The 23,216-nt window shown below is 45.9% G+C and overlaps 1 long non-coding RNA gene across 1 annotated transcript in view; it reads left to right on the top strand.

Annotated features, from left to right (window-relative positions):
- Positions 1–352: 352 nt before the first annotated feature.
- Positions 353–23,216, top strand: part of LOC137561236 (uncharacterized) — a 121,679-nt gene continuing 98,815 nt past the window's right edge. Inside the window, exon 1 of the long non-coding RNA XR_011029937.1 lies at positions 353–419. This is a non-coding gene — a long non-coding RNA (uncharacterized lncRNA). The remainder of the gene's footprint in view (positions 420–23,216) is intronic.

The following is a 23,216-nucleotide window of genomic DNA, read 5'->3' as shown; positions in this document are numbered from 1 at the left end:
GAAGAATCTAACAGAAAATTGTATGGTGTGTACCTAGCATTAGGGGAATTCCCCCTCTCCTCATGGCTCAGTCAGCCTTCAGTTTTGGCGTCAGTAAACTTTGAATGTATTTTGCTAACAGTAAACAAAGAAGTTGCTACTAAAATGTATACACCAGTACTTAGCAGCACTTCCCAAACAATTTCTGTGTCAATTGAAAAAAATATGTGAATCGATAGTATTCCTTTAAGTACATTTTAATCTTCCCGGTGCCTCTGTTTTTTCCTTTATCAAATGCTTTACACCTTGTTTATTATATAGACAGTTTTGTATGGGTTGAACTGCATGGTTACCAAGCAACTGAGAGCCAAAGAAGATAAGCCACCACCCTCATCTTGGACATGTGACTGAATGAGAGCCTTGCATGCAGTTTCTGACAGGTATTTATCTGGCTCAGTTGCCGTAGTAGACTTGAAAAGGGTGCATCCTCCTATTGCAGTGGAAACAATGTCGTTCACGGCAAATGGTCCAAAGTAAAGAGAGACGTGACAAAATGAATGTAAATCTGCTTCTAAATGTACCAATAACTTTGCAGCATACATCAAACAGGCATATGTCAAATTCTGATGAATACTGTACCTACAGATTGTGAAGAAGGGCAAAACAACTGCTTTGTACAATCACATACAAACCCTATGCAGGTGCAGCTCTAGTCTGTGTGAGGCCCTTCTATCCACATATTTTCCACTGACAGTGTAGTATAGATATATCCATTAAAGAGGAACTTTGAGGGCTCACACTATAGGTTTGATTCACTAAACCGTGATAACTGATATCACGGTCGCACTAGCGTTTTGCAGACGTTATAAAGTGTGTAAAGTTTTTCGCATGCAATCACGAATTGTGCACGCAAAAGCAAATTTTAACGTGAAAACGGCCGCGAAAATTGGTGATTGCGCGTGAACACATGCAAAAAGCTAGTGCAACCGTGATATCAATTATCACGGTTTAGTGAATCAAGCCCCATAAGCGCTTTTCTGAGCGCTTTTTGGCCATCAGAGCTTTCTAAGAGCTTTTTAAAAAACACTCCAATTGACTTATATTAAAATTGCAGTAATATTGCGCAGTTTTACCACAATTTTAATGTATGTCAATGGGAGCGGGTTTTTAAAACTCTCAGAAAGCTCTGATGGCCAAAAAGCACTCAGAAAAGTGCTTATAGTGTGTCTGAGCCCAAGGTTTGAACTTCATCCCAATCAGTAGCTGATACCTCCTTTCCCATGAGAAATCTTTACCTTTTCTCTAATAGATCATCAGGGACATGTATGGCTGATATATTGTGGTAAAACTCCTCCCACGGTGTGATGTCATGACCATGGTCCTTACAGTTTGTGGTCTGTGAACCTCTGCATAGAACTCTCAGTAACGAACATTCCATACAGATCACCTGGCAGAACTAAAGATGTCAACACCAGTGACATCTCAGAATGTAAATCAGGGAGAGGAACGATTTTACAGGGGTCAAACACTGACTAAATAATCTATAAATGAATATTGTAAAAAATAAGCAATGTTATTTTCACTACCGTTCCTCTTTAAATCCAAAACTAAAATTGCTGGAAAATTCTGTTGATCAAACATACCTCAAGTGACCTGTGTGTGGCTAAGATCAGAGTTGCTCTGACTGACTCAGAGACATCAAACTTGTATTCACAGAACAGAGAGAGGGATGGCTGGTGGTAAACATCCTCTTTCAAAACAATGATGTCATCACAGTACCAGAAACTCAAGACCCTTCTGAGTGCAGCACAATTACGCGCATTTCCTGGCACCACCTCTATTGAAACCATTAAAGCCTCATACAAGCAAAGCAGGAAATAATATTCCATCATTTTCACAGGCATATCAATCAGAACATTCCTACAAACACCTACAGTTTGGTATGCTGACCTTGAGCAGCTGCCATAGTAACAGCTACCCTGCAAATAGCAGAATACCATGCACTTTTATCTGTTTTGTGACAGTCCTAAAAATAGCACAGCTCATAATCTAAACTTAAAACTCACAATGAAACAAAAACGTTATTTCTTTGGAAAAGGAGAGATCTTAAATACCGATCTGCTGCAAGCCACACTAGTTTGCTTATACCACAAATCAAAACATAAGGACATGCTGACAAGTGTGTGGGAGGATGTAATATTTAACATAACCCACTGAATGAAATGAATTAATGAAATAATAGAAGCAGAATTGTTTGCTTAACATGTTCAGTGCTGACACTTTGTAATTAGACTGATATATTATGATTCCCTTGCGTTCTTCTTTCATCATTTTTTTTTGTCTAGATGAGCGTGGCTTTCTATACTGTCTATCAAAAATATGATTGTTCATTAAGATGGTAATTAAAACTGTGTGTTGTATTTACCGACATTTAATCTGAATTGCAGAATACTTGTTTGTGTCACAGATGTAGTTTAACAAATTGGAATACGCGGTTTTGTTAATATCATTTTAGTTTCCATAGTGAAAAATGTTCAGCATTTATCTACACAAAGATAAAACGTGGGAATGCCTGCTGCGATTCTCCAATATTTCAGGATTTCCCTTTAGGCTGTACATACCTTATATACATAACATTACACAATTTCATCTGCTATTCATTACAGCTTGTAAGGTAAAACCAATGATGACGAGCACAAACATGATAAAAGCTTGGTGGCCTAGTGGTTAGCACTCTTTTCCTGCAGGGTTGGGTCCCTTCTTCAAATCCCAGCCAGGGCACTGTCTGCACAGAGTTTGTATGTTCTCCCCTGTCTGTGTGGGTTTCCTCTGGCCACTCCAGGTTCCTCCCACACCCCAAAAATATACAGATAAGTTAGTTGGCTGCCCTTAAAAATTGGCCCCAGACTATAATACACTACATGATACACTACATGATACATACATAGACATATGACGGTGGTAGGGATTAGATTGTTAGTTAAGTGACAAGATAATGTACAGGGTGGGCCATTTATATGGATACGCCTTAATAAAATGGGAATGGTTGGTGATATTAACTTCCTATTTGTGGCACATTAGTATATGTGAGGGGGAAAACTTTTCAAGATGGGTGGTAACCATAGTGGCCATTTTGAAGTCGTCCATTTTGAATGCAACTTTTGTTTTTTCAATCGGAAGAGGGTCATGTGACACATCAAACGTATTGGGAAGTTCACAAGAAAAACAATGGTGTGCTTGGTTTTAACGTAACTTTATTCTTTCATGAGTTATTTGCAAGTTTCAGACCACTTATGAAATGTGTTCAATGTGCTGCCCATTGTGTTGGATTGTCAATGCAACCCTCTTCACACACTGATAGCAACACCGCAGGAGAAATGCTAGCACAGGCTTCCAGTATCCATAGTTTCAGGTGCTGCACATCTCGTATCTTCACAGCATACACAATTGCCTTCAGATGACCCCAAAAATAAAAGTTTAAGGGGGTCAGATCGGGAGACCTTGGGGGCCATTCAAGTGGCCCACGACGACCAATCCACTTTCCAGGAAACTGTTCATCTAGGAATGCTCGGATCTGACATCCATAATGTGGTGGTGCACCATCTTGCTGGAAAAACTCAGGGAACGTGCCAGCTTCAGTGCATAAAGAGGGAAACACATCATCATGTAGCAATTTCGCATATCCAGTGGCTTTTAGAGATGGCTCGAACCTCCGATTTTCGGTTCGCGAACCTCGACATCCGGATTTGACGCACAGCAGTGTTTTAAGGGCAGAAATCACATTGCATGCTAATTTGGAGGCCTAAAGTGCTTTAAAACATCTTGCATGTGTATACATCACTCAGGTAGTGTAATTAGTGTACTACTTCACACTGACAGACCAAATTCCCTGTGTAACGCACCGCAAACAGCTGTTTTTGTAGTGACGGCCATGCTGGACTGATGCGCACCATGGCAAGAGTGTGGGCAATAGCGTTTTTTAGGCCCATACGGTCGCCGGGCTGAGGTAGCTCAATGACAGAACAACAGTGACTGTCCAGCTGATCGAATTTGGTCTGTCCACAATGAAGCAACAACCTTATTATCTTGGGTGTGCCCTCCCCCCCCCCCCCCCCAAATTCAGGAATCCGCCTGGAGTCCTGGACCCTGCTGGTGGTGGCGGAGAAAGCAGTCAAGCGGCCTGCAGGCAGAGATGCTGTGTGGGGAGCGACTTAGTCTTGGGGCAGGCAGTCACATGGCGTGCAGGCAGAGATGCTGTGTGTGGGGACTGACTTAGTCTTTGGGCGGGCAGTAACCCTCTGGGATCCATGACTCATTCATTTTGATAAAATTTAGGTAGTGAACACTTTTGTGACCTAGGCGACTTCTCTTCTCAGTGACAATGCCTCCAGCTGCGCTGAAGGTTATTTCTAACAGGACGTTTGAGGCAGGGTAAGAGAGAAGTTGGATGGCAAATTCTGACAGCTCTGGCCACAGGTCAAGCCTGCGCACCCAGTAGTCCAGGGGTTCATTGCTGCTCACAGTGTCTACATCCACACTTAAGGCCAGGTAGTCGGCTACCTGCCGATCGAGGCATTGGTGGAGGGTGGAATCCGGAAGGGCTAAGGCGAGGCGTTGGACATCACCATGAGATCTAGAGCGTCCTGTCCTTGCCTGCGTGGACATGGGAGAAGAAGAATTACTGGCAGTGGCACCTTTATTCCATTGTGCTGTGACATCACCCTTAAACGCACTGTAAAGCATAGTTGACAGCTTGGTCTGCAAGTGCTGCATCCAACTTTGCACCTATACCGAGGGTCTAGTAGCGTGGCCACCCAGTACAGCTCATTCCCCTTGAGTTTTTTATACAGGGGGTCCCTCAACAGGCTGGACAGCATGAAAGACGCCATCTGCACAAATTTGGATGCAGACATACTGTCCATCTCCTTTTGCTCTTCCTCAGTAATGTCAGGTAAGTTCTCCTCCTCCCCCAGCCACGAACAATACCACAGGAATGTTGAGCAGCACAAGCCCCCTGCAATGCCTGCTGCCTCCTCCTCCTCCAAAAAAACCCCACTTCCTCATCATCTGACTCCTCTTCCCCACATGACTCTTCCTCCTCCTCCTATGTGCTGCCGCAGGTGTTGAGGAAACATCTGGTTCCGAGAATTGATCCCACAACTCTTCCTCCTGTTCACGCTTCTCCACAGCTTGATCCTTCACTCTACGCATGGCACGCTCCAGGAAGAAAGCATATGAGATCAAGTCGCTGATGGCGCCTTCACTGCGACTAGCCAAGTTTGTCACCTCCTCAAACGGCCACATGAGCCTGCAGACATTTTGCATGTGTGTCCAGTACTTCGGCCAGAACATCCCCATATCTCCAGAGTGGGTCCTACTGTAGTTGTAGAGATACAGGTTGAGGCTTTCTCCTGTTGTAGCAGGTGGTTAAACATAAGGAGGGTTGAATTCCAGCAAGTCAGGCTATTGCAAACCAAGCATCTCACCGGCAAGTTCTTTCTCTGCTGAATATCGGCCAAGCGTGTAATGGCCGTATAAGACCGCCTGAACTTCCTGGACTGCTTCAGGACATCCTGTAAGCCTGGGTACTTAGACACAAATCTCTGAATTATTAGATTCAGCACATGTGCCATGCAGGGTACATGTGTCAACTTTCACAAATTCAAAGCCGAAATGAGATTGCTGCCGTTGTCACATACCATGTTGCCTATCTCCAGTTGGTGCGGGGTCTGCCACTGATCCACCTGTTTGTTAAGAGCAGCCAGGAGAGCTGCTCCAGTGTGACTCTCCGCTTTGAGGCAAGACATGTCTAAGATGGCGTGACACCATCGTACCTGGCATGCAGCATAGGCCCTGGGGAGCTGGGGCTGTGTAGCTGGAGAGGAGATTGCAGCACCAGTAGAGTTGCACTGCCACTCAGACAATGAGGAGGAGGACGACGACAGTAAACTGGATGTAGCAGGAGGAGTAGGAGGAGAAGGAGAGGAGGTGGCAGCAGGCCTGCCTGCAAGCCGTGGAGGTATCACAACTAGGTCCGCTGCACAGCCATGTACTCGCTGCTTGCCAGCGGTCACCAGGTTGATCCAATGGGCTGTGTAAGTAATGTACCGGCCCTGACTGTGCTTGGCAGACCAGGCATCTGTGGTCAGGTGGACCCTTGACCCAATGCTGTGTGCCAGAGACGACACCACTTGCCTTTCAACTTCACGGTAAAGTTTGGGTATCGCCTTTTTGGAGAAATAATTGCAGCCTGGTATCTTCCACTGTGGTGTCCCAATGGCCACAAATTTTCGGAAGGTCTCAGAGTCCACCAGCTGGTATGGTAACAGCTGGCGAGCTAACAGTTCCACCAAGCCAGCTGTCAGACGCTGGGCAAGGGGGTGACTGGCAGACATTGGCTTCTTCCGCTCAAAGATTTCCCTCACGGACACCTGGCTGCTGCTGTGGGCAGAGGAGCAGGAACCGCTCAAGGTGAGAGGCGGAGTAGAGGAGGGTGGCTGTGATTGTGAAGGTGCAAGGGAGAAAGCAGCTGAAGATGATGCACCTGAAGGAGGAAGAGGAGAAGGAGGGTGGCTTTGCTTTTGTGTGCTGCTGTTCCTCAGGTGGTCTTGCCATTGCAGTTTGTGCCTTTTCTCCATGTGCGAAGGTAAGGCAGTTGTCCCTACGCGGGTGTTGGCCTTTCCATGGCTCAATTTTTGGTGGCAGAGAGAACAGATGGCATTGCTCTGATCTAAGGCAGACACACAAAACAATTTCCACACCGCTAAGCCCAGGGGTGTGGGCACTATGGTGGCGTCAGCAGCTGACCTTGAAGGGCATGTTGCCTGGCTGTCCATAGGTGGCGATACATGGCGCAGGACACTGCCACCAGCTGTTTCTGACGACGAGCTCCCTCTGCTTCTTTCAGCAACTCGTCTCCTCCTACGCCTCTCTGACTCCCCCTCTGAACTGTCCCCTTGGTCATCTTGTATATTAGGATCCCAAGTGGCATCCATGGCAGTATCATCATCACATCATCATCATAATCATCCTCCCCAGCTTCGCTTGCATCAGACACCTCCAAAACTGCACCAACAGCAGGTACTTCATCATTCTCCTCCTCACACCTTATGTCCATAGTGTCGCCTAACTCAGACATATGAGGTGGTGTAACTTGCTTAGCGCCTTCATCTTGTTGTAACAATAATGGCTGTGAATCAGTGAATTCCCCACCAAATAACTCCTGCGAAGTGTCAAATGCAGCGGATGTGGTGCTTGTAGTAGCGTTGGTGGCTGCGGAAGATGAGGTGTTCTGTGTTAAATAGTCAACCACGTCCTGAAAATCTTGGGAGTTGATGGGACGTGCCTTCTTCTGAGCACTATACTTTGGTCCAGGGCCGCATGAAATCACGTCAGCACGACCTCGAACAGACCTGCCGGGTGGTCTGCCTCTGGTTCTGCCCCTGGCTCTGCCTGTTGTTTTGTCCATATTGGGGGGGATGAAGTGAAAGGTATGCACTGACTTGACTAATACAATGTGCAGTCACACAGGTGCAGTGAAAGGTATGCAGTGACTGGTATTACAATACAATGTGCAGCTGTCACACAGGTGCAGTTAACAGGTATGCACAGACTAGTATATTACACAGCGTGCGGTCACACAGGTACTGTGAACAATTATGCAATGACTAGTATTACAAATGTGCAGCTGTCACACACACAGGTACCGTGAACAGGTGCAGTGATTGGTATATAATATAACACTGCGTGCGCTCACATAGGTAGGTGCACTGAACAGGTAGGTATACAGTGATTGGTATTACAAATGTGCAGCTGTCACACACACAGGTACCGTGAACAGGTGCAGTGACTGGTGGTATATAACACTGCGTGTGCTCACGTAGGTAGATGCACTGAACAGGTAGGTATGCAGGGATTGGTATTACAAATGTACAGCTGTCACACACACAGGTACCATGAACAGGTGCAGTGACTGGTGGTATATAACACTGCATGCGCTCACGTAGGTAGGCGCACTGAACAGGTGGGTATGCAGTGATTGGTATTACAAATGTGCAGCTGTCACACACACAGGTAGTCACTAAATGTGCTGGGCCTGGCAGTGGCACAGTAGGAATTACCAAGGGGCCAAGGGCCAGCTACGACTGACTGACAGGGCTGTATATGCAACACAAGTGTCTGTGGGACACACACACACAAAACAAAAATAGATCACTAGAACAACATTAGCTCTCAAAAGAGCTGTTGAGGGGTGCTTTTTAGCAATAAGTATCAGCAAGGAGCAAGCTAACAAGCCTAACACAAGACCCTAATTAAGCTTTCCCTATGTCTACAGCAGGTTCTCTTCCTTCTCTAATTACTGATGCCACACAAGTGAGTGAAAAGTCTGACGCTGCCTGCCTTTTATAAGGGGGTGGGGGGCTCCAGGAGGGAGTGTAGCCTAATTGGTTACCCTGTGTCTGCTGACTGTGATGTAGAGGGTCAAAGTTGACCCTAATGATGTAGTATAGGGGACGGGTCGAACTCGCATATAGTTCGCGGTTCACCGCGAACGTGAACCACCGAAGTTTGCGGGAATCAATTCGCAGTCGAACCGTTCGGGCCATCTCTAGTGCCCTTGAGGTTTCCATTGATGAAGAATGGCCCCACTATCTTTGTAACCCATATACCACACCATACCATCAATTTTTTTGTTCCAGCAGTCTTGGAGGGATAGTGTCAGACCAATAGCGGTGGTTTTGTTTGTTAACTTCACCATTCACATAAAAGTTTGCCTTATCACTGAACAAAATCTTCTGCGTAAACTGAGGGTCCTGAACCAATTTTTGTTTTGCCCATTCTGCAAATTCAGTGCGCCGATCTGGGTCATCCTCGTTGAGATGCTGCAGTAGTTGGAGTTTGTAAGGGTGCCATTTGTGAGTAGCTAATATCCGTTTAAGGGATGTTCGACTAATGCCACTCTCCAGTGACATGCGGCGAGTGCTACGCTGTGGGCTCTTGCTGAATGAAGCTAGGACAGCCACTGATGTTTCTTCATTAGTGACAGATTCTATGTGTCCATATTTTGGCAAATCCAACACTGGTCCAGTTTCATGAAACTTAGCAAGCAGTTTGCTAACTGTAGCATGGGAGATGGGTGGTCTTGTAGGGTGTCTTGCATTGAAATCTGCTGCAATGACCCGGTTACTGCGTTAACCAGACATCAACACAATTTCTATCTGCTCCTCACGTGTTAACCTTGGCGACATGTCAATGGCTGTAACCAGGGGCGTTTCTAGGGTCCTTGGAGATTGGGGGCACCTGTGGGCACCAGGCGAGGAGGTATATGCCAAAAATGGGCGTGGCCATGAGGTGAGTGGGCGTGACCATGGGTGGGGCCAAATGTACATGAACTTAGCAGCGGTGTAAGCTACAGATAACGGGCCTGCCCATCGAAATATTGGATGGAGCCCCCTGTCCTTTATTTGGATAATTTACAATCAGTATAGGCATAGATCAAAGATGTATACGCACATACAATTTTGATTGGTCAATCACTGACCCCCAATTTTACCACCCCCGTGCAGTAAGTGGGCCAACAGACAATGAATTTTATGGACAGAGCTAAAATTGGCTAATCAAAATTGTATGTGTGTACCAGGCTTTACAGCTAATACTGTACATACTGAAAGTAGCAGGGATGAGCATACAATATAGCTGGTTTACAATCAGTAAAAGCACAGAGTAACACCTTACACTGTACACACTGGAGGTAAATCAGCACACAGTGCAGGCACTAGAGAACAGCGTATACTGTACATACTGTAGGCAGCAGAATTCAGCGTGCCAAAAATACGAGGATCACGTTGTGCGGCGTGCTTATCGCGCCGCACCGAAAAATGGGTGGGCCATGGACCAGAATATAGGTGTGGTAACGGGTGGAGACAAATTTACATGAACCTAGCAATGGTGGGACATTAGATTATGACAGTGGTGGCGAACCTTTTGGAGGCCGAGTGCCCAAACTGCAACCCAAAAGTCACTTATCTATCGCAAAGTGGCAACAGCAATTTAAACTAAATACTGTACAAACGTTTTAACTCATACATGAACATTATGGAAAATCCAGGTTGAAAATAAACTGTGAAGATAAACAATTTCATCCATCCTACTCCTGAAAAATGTATTCAATTTTTTAGAACCTCCCAGTTTTATTTTCTGTTTTAAAAAGCTAAAAAAGTAGGTTTAATGCTATTGTCTCATATGATAAGGATTCAGCTTTTCCCATAATCTCGCAGTTAGCAATCATGAGGCCCCCAACAAATCATGAGGCCCCCAACAAGACAAATTCAGCAATCATGAGGCCTCCAACAAATCATGAGGCCCCCAACAAGACAAATTCAGCAATCATGAGGCCCCCAACAAATCATAAGGCTCCCAACAAGACAAATTCAGCAGTTATAAGGCACATAAATAGACAGCATTTCACATAAATAGGCAGAATGCCCCCTTAATATGGTAGCCCCCCAAGTTAGGTAGTGAGTGACAGGGACCCCCAGGTTAGCTAGTGAGTGACAAGCGCCTCCAGTTAGGTAGTGAGTGACAGGGACCCCGATAGTGAGCGACAGGGAGCCCCTTTAGGTAGTGAGTGAGTGCCAGGGAGCCCCTTTAGGTAGTGAGTGAGTGCCAGGGAGCCCCTTCAGGCAGTGAGTGAGTGCCAGGGAGCCCCTTCAGGCAGTGAGTGAGTGCCAGGGAGCCCCTTCAGGCAGTGAGTGAGTGCCAGGGAGCCCCTTCAGGCAGTGAGTGAGTGCCAGGGAGCCCCTTCAGGCAGTGAGTGAGTGCCAGGGAGCCCCTTCAGGCAGTGAGTGAGTGACAGGGAGGCCCTTTAGGCAGTGAGTGAGTGCCAGGGAGGCCCTTTAGGTAGTGAGTGAGTGCCAGGGAGCCCCTTCAGGCAGTGAGTGAGTGCCAGGGAGCCCCTTCAGGCAGTGAGTGAGTGCCAGGGATCCCCTTCAGGCAGTGAGTGAGTGCCAGGGAGCCCCTTCAGGCAGTGAGTGAGTGCCAGGGAGCCCATTCAGGCAGTGAGTGAGTCACAGGGAGGCCCTTTAGGTAGTGAGTGAGTGCCAGGGAGCCCCTTCAGGCAGTGAGTGAGTGACAGGGAGCCCTTTAGGCAGTGAGTGTGTGACAGGGAGCCCCTTTAGGCAGTGAGTGAGTGCCAGGGAGCCCCTTTAGGCAGTGAGTGAGTGCCAGGGAGCCCCTTTAGGTAGTGAGTGAGTGACAGGGAGCCCCTTTAGGCAGTGAGTGAGTGCCAGGGAGCCCCTTTAGGGAGTGAGTGAGTGCCAGGGAGCCCCTTTAGGCAGTGAGTGAGTGCCAGGGAGCCCCTTTAGGCAGTGAGTGAGTGCCAGGGAGCCCCTTTAGGCAGTGAGTGAGTGCCAGGGAGCCCCTTTAGGGAGTGAGTGACAGGGAGCCCCTTTAGGGAGTGAGTGAGTGACAGGGAGCCCCTTTAGGGAGTGAGTGAGTGACAGGGAGCCCCTTTAGGGAGTGAGTGAGTGACAGGGAGCCCCTTTAGGCAGTGAGTGAGTGACAGGGAGCCCCTTTAGGCAGTGAGTGAGTGACAGGAAGCCCCTTTAGGCAGTGAGTGAGTGCCAGGGAGTCCCTTTAGGTAGTGAGTGAGTGCCAGGGAGCCCCTTTAGGCAGTGAGTGAGTGCCAGGGAGCTCCTTTAGGGAGTGAGTGAGTGCCAGGGAGCCCCTTTAGGCAGTGAGTGAGTGCCAGGGAGCCCCTTTAGGCAGTGAGTGAGTGCCAGGGAGCCCCTTTAGTGAGTGAGTGAGTGCCAGGGAGCCCCTTTAGGGAGTGAGTGAGTGAGTGACAGGGAGCCCCTTTAGGGAGTGAGTGAGTGACAGGGAGGCCCTTTAGGTAGTGAGTGAGTGACAGGGAGCCCCTTGTGGGAGTTAGTGCCAGGGAGCCCCTTAAGGAAGTGAGTGAGTGACAGGGAGCCCCTTTAGGAAGTGAGTGAGTGACAGGGAGGCCCTTTAGGTAGTGAGTGAGTGCCAGGGAGCCCCTTTAGGGAGTGAGTGAGTGCCAGGGAGCCCCTTTAGGGAGTGAGTGAGTGATAGGGAGGCCCTTTAGGGAGTGAGTGAGTGACAGGGATTCCCCCCTCTAGCCGCCGCCGCCGCTCCCCCCCCCCCCCTACCTCGCAGCAGACCTCATCATCAGCGGCGAATTGACCAGTACCAGCGGGCGCCGGACGCACCCGCTCAATATGCGGAAGTGATGTCACTTCCGCATATCAGTGCGGGCTCTGGGTCCTAGCGCCCGCATGATTGGTCGCCGGCTCGCCGCCTGATCCTGAGGTCTGAGTGACGCGGCGGCTGGAGTGTATCCATATAAATGGCCCACCCTGTACTCTGTACAGCACTGCGGAAGATGTCGCTATATAAATACTAATAAATAATAATAATAAATAAAAGCTGTATCACCAAATCTGGTACTATACTGTAGTACAAAGATTTGTTGAAATTGCCGTATGTATGGAATGCAACCCTTATTTCTTAAAACCTGAACTCTAAAGAAACATAAGTACAATTGAAGCCATCTATATATTAAAATACCCTGTCCACCTTCATATTTTATACAAATATCCATCCCTTCCTCTATCACTAGCCTTGTTAAGTAGAATAGAATCGTTTAACTCTTAACACCTTAATTTTTTGGAAAAAAGTGGCAGTCGTGTGACTTCAGTCTCATGGGCTCCCATAACTGCAATACAGTTCTTGCTTGGAAACTAAAGGTGGCCATACACTTATAGATTTGCAGCAGATTCGACCATCAGATAGATTTCGGTCAGATGCCTGTTAAGTCCAATACACTAGGAATAGATTTCCAATAGCTTGTGTAGGATATAAAACAGAAAACCGAGAGCCCAATTTAGTGTAGTATGTATTGGAAAAAGAGAGAAAATGTGAATCGTAAGTATTTATACTTACAAACCAGGGTTACCGCACACGCACAGGCAACCACTGATAAGGCAGGTGAGGAGTTTAGGCTTGTCCCCACTCAGGACTAAGATGTCGCTCTCTGTAGGTGCCCCCTGTATAGGATCTTATGTGTAGGTGCCCTCAATATAGGTTGCCAAGCATAGGTGCCCCAGTACAAGAAGTCAGTTGAAGGTCTCCATCCCCCCATAGGTAGACAGGCATAGGGGCCTCCAGTATAGGTAGCCAGGTGTTGGTGCCCTCAGTAAAGGTAGCCAGCTATATGTGCCCCCACTCTTTAGCGTATATATATATATATATATAAATATATATATATATATATATATATATATTAGGCAGATCCCTCCTTAGTGTATATATAGTGTATAGTATATATTATTATTATTTATTATTATTATTTAGTATTTATATAGCGCCGACATATTACGCAGCGCTGTACAGTGTATATATATATATATATATATATATATATATATATATATATATATATATATATATATTGTCTTGTCGCTAACTGTCCCTCAAAGGAGCTCACAATCTAATCCCTACCATTGCCATTATTATGTAGTGTAAGTACTGTAGTCTAGGGCCAATTTTTAGGGGGAGCCAATTAACTTATCTGTATGTTTTTGGAATGTGGGAGGAAACCCACGCAGACACGGAGAGAACATACAAACTCTTTGCAGATAGTGCCCTGGCTGGGATTCGAACCAGGGACCCAGCGCTGCAAGGCGAGAGAGCTAACCACTACGCCACCGTGCTGCCCTACATATATACACCTATACACCTATATATACACCAAAGGGTGGATCTGCCTACATATACAAGACTAGTAACCTATATACACTAAAGGGAATCTGCCTATTATTATTATAGGCAGATCCCCCTTAGTGTATATTATAGGCTACTAGTCTTGTAGGCAGATCCCCTTTAGTGTATATAGATTGGCAGATCCCCCTTAGTGTATATATAAGCTTAGGCCACTGCTAGTTCCCCTTTTAGTTAGGCAGAAGTCAGATTCCCATCTATAACCCCCCCCCCCCCCCCCCCCCGTATCAAGCATAGAAGAATAGTAAGATCTGATAGATATTAATAAGCATATACCTTGTCCTTATACCATAGTGTAGGTAGGTTAGGGATGGGATCATGTGGAGCCTTACTTTTACTGCTGGTCACTAATGGGGAGCACGAGAGGAGAAGATGGCCAGGTGGTCTGTCTCACAGAGGAGTGGACAGACAGTCACATAGCAGGGTAGGGTGGCTGGCACACACACACACACGTGCTGCACGCTTCAGCGCTCCTGGGTCCATCCATGATGATCCTATCACGGTGGCTGGGCGGAGTCTCACACTGACTCCTAGAGACAGCGCTGGTCTTCGCCCCCATCACCCCCAGTGCCGGCACCAAGGGGCGGAGCCGGAGGGAAACGCAATCGACCAAGCCGGAGCCCACAGCCGCTGCAGCACAAAATAAAAATATGCGGCAGGAGCGAGGCGCCCCTTGGAAGCCGGCGGACAGGCGCCCTGAGCAATCGCTCTGGTCAAAGGCCAGCCCTGCCTCCACCAGGGGTGGACTTCTTGTATTGAAAGAATGAACAGAGGAGCCAAAGGATAAAAATCGCTAAAATTTTTTAAAGTGTTCGGGAGACAGTAGTCGACCGGCCAACCCAAAACAGACACAATGCTGTCGATTAGAGTAACAACAAATGTATTTACATACTCCTAGAAACAACAGGCAACGCGTTTCGTAGGTATATCCCCGCTTCCTCAGGCAATAAAAAACAGGCGAATCACACAGCCAGGGCTCCAATATATGCTTAGCACCTCTGTGAAATCTATTGGAAATCGATCTAAATGCATTACTGGACCATAAGATCCAATGCAACTCTATGGGCCATGCTGGCATCAGATCGTCCTAGTTTTTCCATCCTGTCAGATAAATCCAATCAATCGAAATCAGCCGCAAATCGATCAATCAGGGAATTCGATTGATCGATTCTATAGAGTCGATCGATCGATGGCTGAAATCAACCAATGTTGATTGAGGACCGCATTGAGGACCACTTGAGGACCGCAGTGTTAAACCCCCCTAAAGACCAGGCCATTTTTTAACAAATAGGCCACTGCAGCTTTAAGGCCTCGCTGCAGGGCCGTCCAACTCAGCACACAAGTGATTCCCCGCTCCCCCTTCTTTCCCCACCAACAGAGCTTTCTGTTGGTGGGGTCTGATCGCCCCCCAGATTTTTATTTTATTTTATTTTTTTACAAATGTTTGTTAATAATTTGTAAATACATTTTACTATTTATTTATTTTTTTTACTCCCCCCTCCTTCCCTCCTGCCGCCAGCCAATCAGCGTGATCGGCTGTAATAGCTTCAGCCTATGACAGCAGATCACTTCCGCAGCTACAGAGGTGACAGCAGTGCCTTAGATCGCAGCGCTGTACAGAGTAATTAGACGGCAGTTTCGGCATCTAACAGTCTCCTAGCGGTGATCACTACCAAGCGGAGATGCGCGCACATCAGCATGCGCAATCTCCTGCAAAACAGACCCCAAGGACCTTACGCCAAACTGCGTTAGGCGGTCCTGGGGCTGCTGCTGCGTCCACGCCTATCAGCGTGACGTGGTCGGCAAGAGCTTAAGGTGGTCATTAACCCATTCAGGTTCCGTGGTTTTCACGAGAGAAATGTTCACCTCCCATTCATTAGCCTATAACTTTATCACTACTTATCACAATGAACTGATCTATATCTTGTTTTCTCCGCCACCAATTAGGCTTTCTTTGGGGGGTACATTTTGCTAAGAGCCACTTTACTGTAAACGCATTTTAACAGGAAGAATAAGAAAAAAATGGAAAAATTCATTATTTCTCAGTTTTCAGCCATTATAGTTTTAAAATAATACATGCCTCCATAATTAAAACTCACGTATTGTATATGCCCATATGTCCCGGTTATTACACCGTTAAAATTATGTCCCTATCACAATGTATGGCGACAATATTTTATTTGGAAATAAAGGTGCATTTTTTCCATTTTGCATCCATCACTATTAACAAGTTTAAAATAAAAAAAAATATAGAAATATTTCATCTTTACATTGATATTTAAAAAGTTTAGACCCTTAGGTAAATATTTACATGTTTTTTTTTTTTTTTTATTGTAATGTTTTTTTTTATTTATAGTAAACATTTTATTTGGGTAGTTTTGGGAGGGTGGGGGGTAAACAATAGATTTATAATGTAAATGTGTGTTGATTTTAATTCATTTTTATTTTCAGGTGTAGTATTACTTTTTGGCCACAAGATGGCGGCCATGAGTTTGTTTACATGACGTCACTCTAAGCGTAACACACGCTTAGAGTGGCGCATCAGGCAGTGAATGGCCAGAAAAGGCGCAGCTTCCGAGAGAAGCTGTCGCTTTTTCAGCGGGGAAGAGGAATCAGTGATCGGACTTCATAGTCCGATACATTGATTCCCTGACTACCGAATCCGCGGCCGGGAGTGCGCGTGCACGCGCGCGATCGGCCGCGGGGGCGCGCGGTAGCGCACATGGTTTCTGGACGTAGTTTCTACGTCCAGAAACCAAAATAGGTTAATGATCCAATTTCCTGAATGACTAACTTGCCGATCTAATAAAAGTGATCAGTTGGAAATGATTGATCAGGTCCACAAACGGCAAGGAAAACTTAACCACTCTGATGATTGGCCGAGGAATTGATCTGAAAAATGGACTGGTGGGATGATCAGTAAATCGTACATTTGTTGTGGATTGGTACCATCAAGATTGCCCAATCCCATAGATTAGATGTTTGAATGGATGGGAAATTGGATTGTTAATGGGCAATTTTAAAGAGTCACACCGCCCATGTAACCCCCCTCTCATTGACCCTGCAGGAGAGAGGTTGAGATTCACCCTGGCCACACCCCTCTCCTGCCTCCTAACTGGGAGGCACTTTAGAAAACAAAGACAAAAGACCGAGAGCCCAAATGGTGTAGTAAATCTAGACAATGTAGCCACAATAGATCGAAAGAATTTATACTCACAAACGTGGGTTGCCCCTAGGCAACCACTCCATATGCCGGTGGGGAGAACTAGAACCTGACCCCACTCAGGTATAAGATGTCGCTCTCTGTAGAAGGAAATTAGGAGAAAATCCTTGCCACCATAGGTGGACAGCAATGTGATGAGGATAAGGACCAGAGGCGCCAAAAAGAGTAAAAACAATGTAAGGATAAAAAATGGGGGGAGACGTGCTCGCCACCCATCCAACAGACCAAAAACCGATAGAAAACACAGTGCTTGATCAAAAAATCAGCAATTTATTGATACTCCCAGATGCTACGCGTTTCACGGGATTAACCCGACCTGAGGAAGCGGGTTAATCCCGTGAAACGCGTAGCATCTGGGAGTACATTGTTTTTACTCTTTTTGGCGCCTCTGGTCCTTATCCTCATCTCCTAACTGGGAGGAGTGGTTAACAGTAGCCTTCCCTATCAGAATACAGTGGAAAGAGATTATGAAGTTTCTACTAATCGAATTTTTTTTCTTAAGCAGATAAAGGGATATTAGTGCATGTTTCCCTATCAGTACACGTGTACCATTTTATTTGTTTAATAAAATGAACCTGGCAATCCATGGTACTTTACAAGGGGGACCAGACAGACTCCCCAGCAGAGCACCCTTGTGCCAATGTCTAGGGAGAATGGGCTAATTCCCTCTCCCACTGTACCAGGAGGCGTTAATGTTAATATAATGGAGGGCTTATGGCCTACTGGTTGCTTCCTTTATGGGGGACCAGATGGCAACTCCCACACAGATCAACAAGGAAAGGGATCTTTACATAAAACCCTTATTAATTCATGCAAAGGGTTAAAATAACAAAAAAAAAAACACTAAATTTAAAATATTTTAATGAAAAAAGCACAAACACGTGGCTTTAAAATAAATTAATATATACTTACTTATGTCTCCTGTTGTAGTTCCAAATCAATCACGGAGTACATCCATGTCTGTTTCAAATTCTTCATATGTCCTTTTAGTTCCTACACGTGTTCTTCTTGCTTGATTGAAGAGCAGTTGGCATTTAATACATGCACAATGTGATGCAGAAGACATTCGCAGGCACTTTTTCTATAAATACTGCAACTGATTTTTTTCCAGTTGGCACAGTAAATTGCAGCTTATTGTTACTTTGATAAATAATGCACAGACTGTACTAATGCCAAGCTTTAGGTGTGCTCTACGTTTTAGTATCAGCATCCAGTGCCCAGATTTGTAGACAAGTAATTTGTCTCTCATGTCATTTCTGGAATTGATTAACTAATAAGTTTCTGCTTTCTGAGGGAATGGTCCTGCAACTTCCCATTCCAGTGATTATAGCTGGTAGTAGAATATTGGTAAATTACAGATACCACAACCAACACCTACTGCGCTCGTGTGGTGGGCAGGCTTTGGTGAGTGTATGCACAGGCTTTGGGTGGCGGTGGCGCGCACGGGCTTTGGGCAGCGGGGGTTCTGTGGCGGTAGTTGGTGTGCAATTCTTTTGAGAATGGTAAGGGATCAGCGCCGGTTGTGCTGTGCGACTCTTTTGAGAATTGTGGGTTTACGTGTATCCTAAGACACATACATACACTCGTTTTTTTTACCAGCCAAAACAATAATTCATGGTAGTTGTTGATGATAGTCTGCAGACGCCTGTGCGATTGTCACATAACATGTGACAGTTGTAGAAGATGAAGTTGCCCTTTCAGACATCAGACTGACAATAGATGTTACATGTCTGATGTCTGTACACATCTGTACAGTACAGAATGCATGATTCACAGGCACTGTCACAACAACATAACATACACTTGTAGATGAGATGGATTGGCGCATAATGTGTGATTTGAGCAGGAACACCTTTATCAACTAAAGACAAACATATAATGCTTTTCCTTCCTGTAGCAAAAGACTGATGTACAATGTAACATTCTAGCACAAATGCGAGACAGTTTAGTAACTATCTGATGACAGTGATTACCTTTTTTATGGTTTTGTTACAAATTAAAATATGCTGTCCAGAACTTTTCCCTGACCCTCCCTTGCTATTAATGATGCAAAAATAAGACTTTTAATGGGTGTGAACAATGGAGAGTTTTCCATGTTTCAGATGCACACTATGTGCAGTACTGTCATCTCTGACGCATTGCACATGGTATACAGTCTGCATGATAATAGGAAAGTCCATAGGCTGTCATAGAAATAAAGAAAACCCTGAGAATCCCCCATGAGAAGATGAGCAAGCCCAAAACCTGTCAGTTATGTCAGATTTCTACTACCTACTGTAAGTGACAGCGATATAGGAGAAAAGTAATTTATAGCTCATTTCACTCTGGGAGAAACATACTTCTCAGTTGTATGTGTATTTTAAATTATACAATTTTCACAGTAGTGGTCCTTTAAGAATTGACTAGTGTTAGGGTTAGTAATAGGGGCTCAAGTAGAAGTAGGTTCATTATAGTTTTCAGTGCTAAAATGTAAAGATTAGACATTAACAAGGGATTAACACTGGAGGTAAGGTTAGGCACCAGGTAAGGTTTAAGTTAGAGCAGGGAACTATGGTCAAGCATCAAGAAGTTGTTAATGTCAAGGGGGAGGTTGGGTTTAGGCACCAAGACGGGGTCACTATTTGGAAGAGTGAGGCCATGTTTACAGTGGCCATTGCATTCCCTGTGACAGCAACGTCACAGATCGGGACAGCATCACCACACGTTATCCACGCATTGCATCGAATACTGTCAGGAACCTTGTGCTGCCGCTTTCTGCCTGCTGGTGGCAGCATTGATTAGGACTGTCATGGAATTCCATTATTCCACCAGCAGATCATGGCTCTGAGGACTGTGCATTGTCCTGAACCTCCACCATCCACCAGCAGGGTGCCTGTTAATATTATACGGACTTGTAGTTCCCTGTTTGGCCTCCGGATGGCTTCAAGTAAACTCTCACCACCAGCTGCATCCTGTGTTCGCTAATCACATGGACTATTTAAGATCTGCCTCTTCCTCCTGCTGATGGCCAGAACTTTGTGCTTCCAATCGCTCCGGTCAAAGGCCAGCCCTGCCTCCACCAGGGGTGGACTTCTTGTATTGAAAGAATGAACAGAGGAGCCAAAGGATAAAAATCGCTAAAATTGTTAAAAGTGTTTGGAAGACAGTGATGGACCGGCCAACCCAAAACAGACACAATGCTGTCGATTAGAGTAACAACAAATGTATTTACATACTCCTAGAAACAACAGGCAACGCGTTTCGTAGGTATATCCCAGCTTCCTCAGGCAATAAAAAACAGGAGTATCACACAGCCAGGGCTCCAATATATGCTTAGCACCTCTGTGAAATCTATTGGAAATCGATCTAAATGCATTACTGGACCATAAGATCCAATGCAACTCTATGGGCCATGCTGGCATCAGATCGTCCTAGTTTTTCCATCCTGTCAGATAAATCCAATCGATCGAAATCGGCCGCAAATCGATCAATCGGGGAATTCGATTGATCGATTGATCGATTCTATAGAGTCGATCGATCGATGGCTGAAATCAACCAATGTATGGGCCCCTTTAACCACTTGAGGACCGCAGTGTTAAACCCCCCTAAAGACCAGGCCATTTTTTAACAAATAGGCCACTGCAGCTTTAAGGCCTCGCTGCAGGGCCGTCCAACTCAGCACACAAGTGATTCCCCGCTTCCCCTTCTTTCCCCACCAACAGAGCTTTCTGTTGGTGGGGTCTGATCACCCCCCAGATTTTTATTTTATTTTATTTTTTTACAAATGTTTGTTAATAATTTATAAATACATTTTACTATTTTTTTTTTTTTTTTACTCCCCCCTCCTTCCCTCCTGCCGCCAGCCAATCAGCGTGATCGGCTGTAATAGCTTCAGCCTATGACAGCAGATCACTTCCGCAGCTACAGAGGTGACAGCAGTGCCTTAGATCGCAGCGCTGTACAGAGTAATTAGACGGCAGTTTCGGCATCTAACAGTCTCCTAGCGGTGATCGCTACCAAGCGGAGATGCGCGCACATCAGCATGCGCAATCTCCTGCAAAACAGACCCCAAGGACCTTACGCCAATCTGCGTTAGGCGGTCCTGGGGCTGCTGCTGCGTCCACGCCTATCAGCATGACGTGGTCGGCAAGAGGTTAAGGAGGTCATTAATGATCCAATTTCCTAAATGACTAACTTGCCGATCTAATAAAAGTGATCAGTTGGAAATGATTGATCAGGTCCACAAACGGCAAGGAAAACTTAACCACTCTGATGATTGGCCGAGGAATTGATCTGAAAAATGGACTGGTGGGATGATCTGTAAATCGTACATTTGTTGTGGATTGGTACCATCAAGATTGCCCAATCCAATAGATTAGATGTTTGAATGGATGGGAAATTGGATTGTTAATGGGCAATTTTAAAGAGTCACACCGCCCATGTAACCCCCCTCTCATTGACCCTGCAGGAGAGAGGTTGAGATTCACCCTGGCCACACCCCTCTCCTGCCTCCTAACTGGGAGGAGTGGTTAACAGTAGCCTTCCCTATCAGAATACAGCGGATAGAGATGATGAAGTTGCTACTATTCTAATTTTTTTTTTCTTAAAGGGAAGGTTCAGGGAGGGTGGGGAAAAAATAAAAATCAATTTCCACTTACCTGGGGCTTCCTCCAGCCCGTGGCAGGCAGGAGGTGCCCTCACCGCCGCTCCGCAGGCTCCCGGTGGTCTCCGGTGGCCGACCCGACCTGGCCAGGCCGGCTGCCAGGTCGGGCTCTTCTGCGCTCCAAGTCCTTGTACTTCTGCGTCCCACGCCGGCGCTCTGACGTCATCGGACGTCCGCCGGGCTGTACTGCGCATGCGCAGTAGTTCTGCGCATGTGCAGTACAGCCCGGCGGACGTCCGATGACGTCAGAGCGCCGGCGTGGGACGCAGAAGTACAAGGACTTGGAGCGCAGAAGAGCCCGACCTGGCAGCCGGCCTGGCCAGGTCGGGTCGGCCACCGGAGACCACCGGGAGCCTGCGGAGCGGCGGCGAGGGCACCTCCTGCCTGCCACGGGCTGGAGGAAGCCCCAGGTAAGTGGAAATTGATTTTTATTTTTTCTCCACCCTCCCTGAACCTTCCCTTTAAGCAAATAAAGGGATATTAGTGCATGTTTCCCTATCAGTACATGTGTACCATTTTATTTGTTTAATAAAATGAACCTGGCAATCCATGGTACTTTACAAGGGGGACCAGACAGACTCCCCAGCAGAGCACCCTTGTGCCAATGTCTAGGGAGAATGGGCTAATTCTCTCTCCCACTGTACCAGGAGGCGTTAATGTTAATATAATGGAGGGCTTATGGCCTACTGGTTGCTTCCTTTATGGGGGACCAGATGGCAACTCCCACACAGATCAACAAGGAAAGGGATCTTTACATAAAACCCTTATTAATTCATGCAAAGGGTTAAAATAACAAAAAAAACCCACTAAATTTAAAATATTTTAATGAAAAAAGCACAAACACGTGGCTTTAAAATAAATTAATATATACTTACTTATGTCTCCTGTAGTTCCAAATCAATCACAGAGTACATCCATGTCTGTTTTAAATTCTTCATATGTCCTTTTAGTTCCTACACGTGTTCTTCTTGCTTGATTGAAGAGCAGTTGGCATTAATACATGCACAATGTGATGCAGAAGACATTCGCAGGCACTTTTTCTATAAATACTGCAACTGATTTTTTTCCAGTTGGCACAGTAAATTGCAGCTTATTGTTACTTTGATAAATAATGCACAGACTGTACTAATGCCAAGCTTTAGGTGTGCTCTACGTTTTAGTATCAGCATCCAGTGCCCAGATTTGTAGACAAGTAATTTGTCTCTCATGTAATTTCTGGAATTAATTAACTAATAAGTTTCTGCTTTCTGAGGGAATGGTCCTGCAACTTCCCACTTCAGTGGTTATATCTGGTAGTAGAATATTAGTAAATTACAGATACCACAACCACCACCTACTGCGTTAGTGTGGTGGGCAGGCTTTGGTGTGTGTATGCACAGGCTTTGGGCTTCGGTGGTGCGCACAGGCTTTGGGCAGCGGTGGTTCTGTGGCGGTAATTGGTGTGCAATTCTTTTGAGAAAGGTAAGGGATCAGCACCGGTTGTGCTGTGCGATTCTTTTGAGAATTGTGGGTTAACGTGTATCCTAAGACTCATACATACACTAGTTTTTTACCAGCCAAAACAATAATTCATGA

This window comes from Hyperolius riggenbachi, chromosome 3 (genome assembly GCF_040937935.1).
Source record: "Hyperolius riggenbachi isolate aHypRig1 chromosome 3, aHypRig1.pri, whole genome shotgun sequence".
NCBI lineage: Eukaryota > Metazoa > Chordata > Amphibia > Anura > Hyperoliidae > Hyperolius > Hyperolius riggenbachi.
Note: the sequence above shows the minus strand (reverse complement) of the source record. Positions and strands in the feature narration are given on the sequence as shown.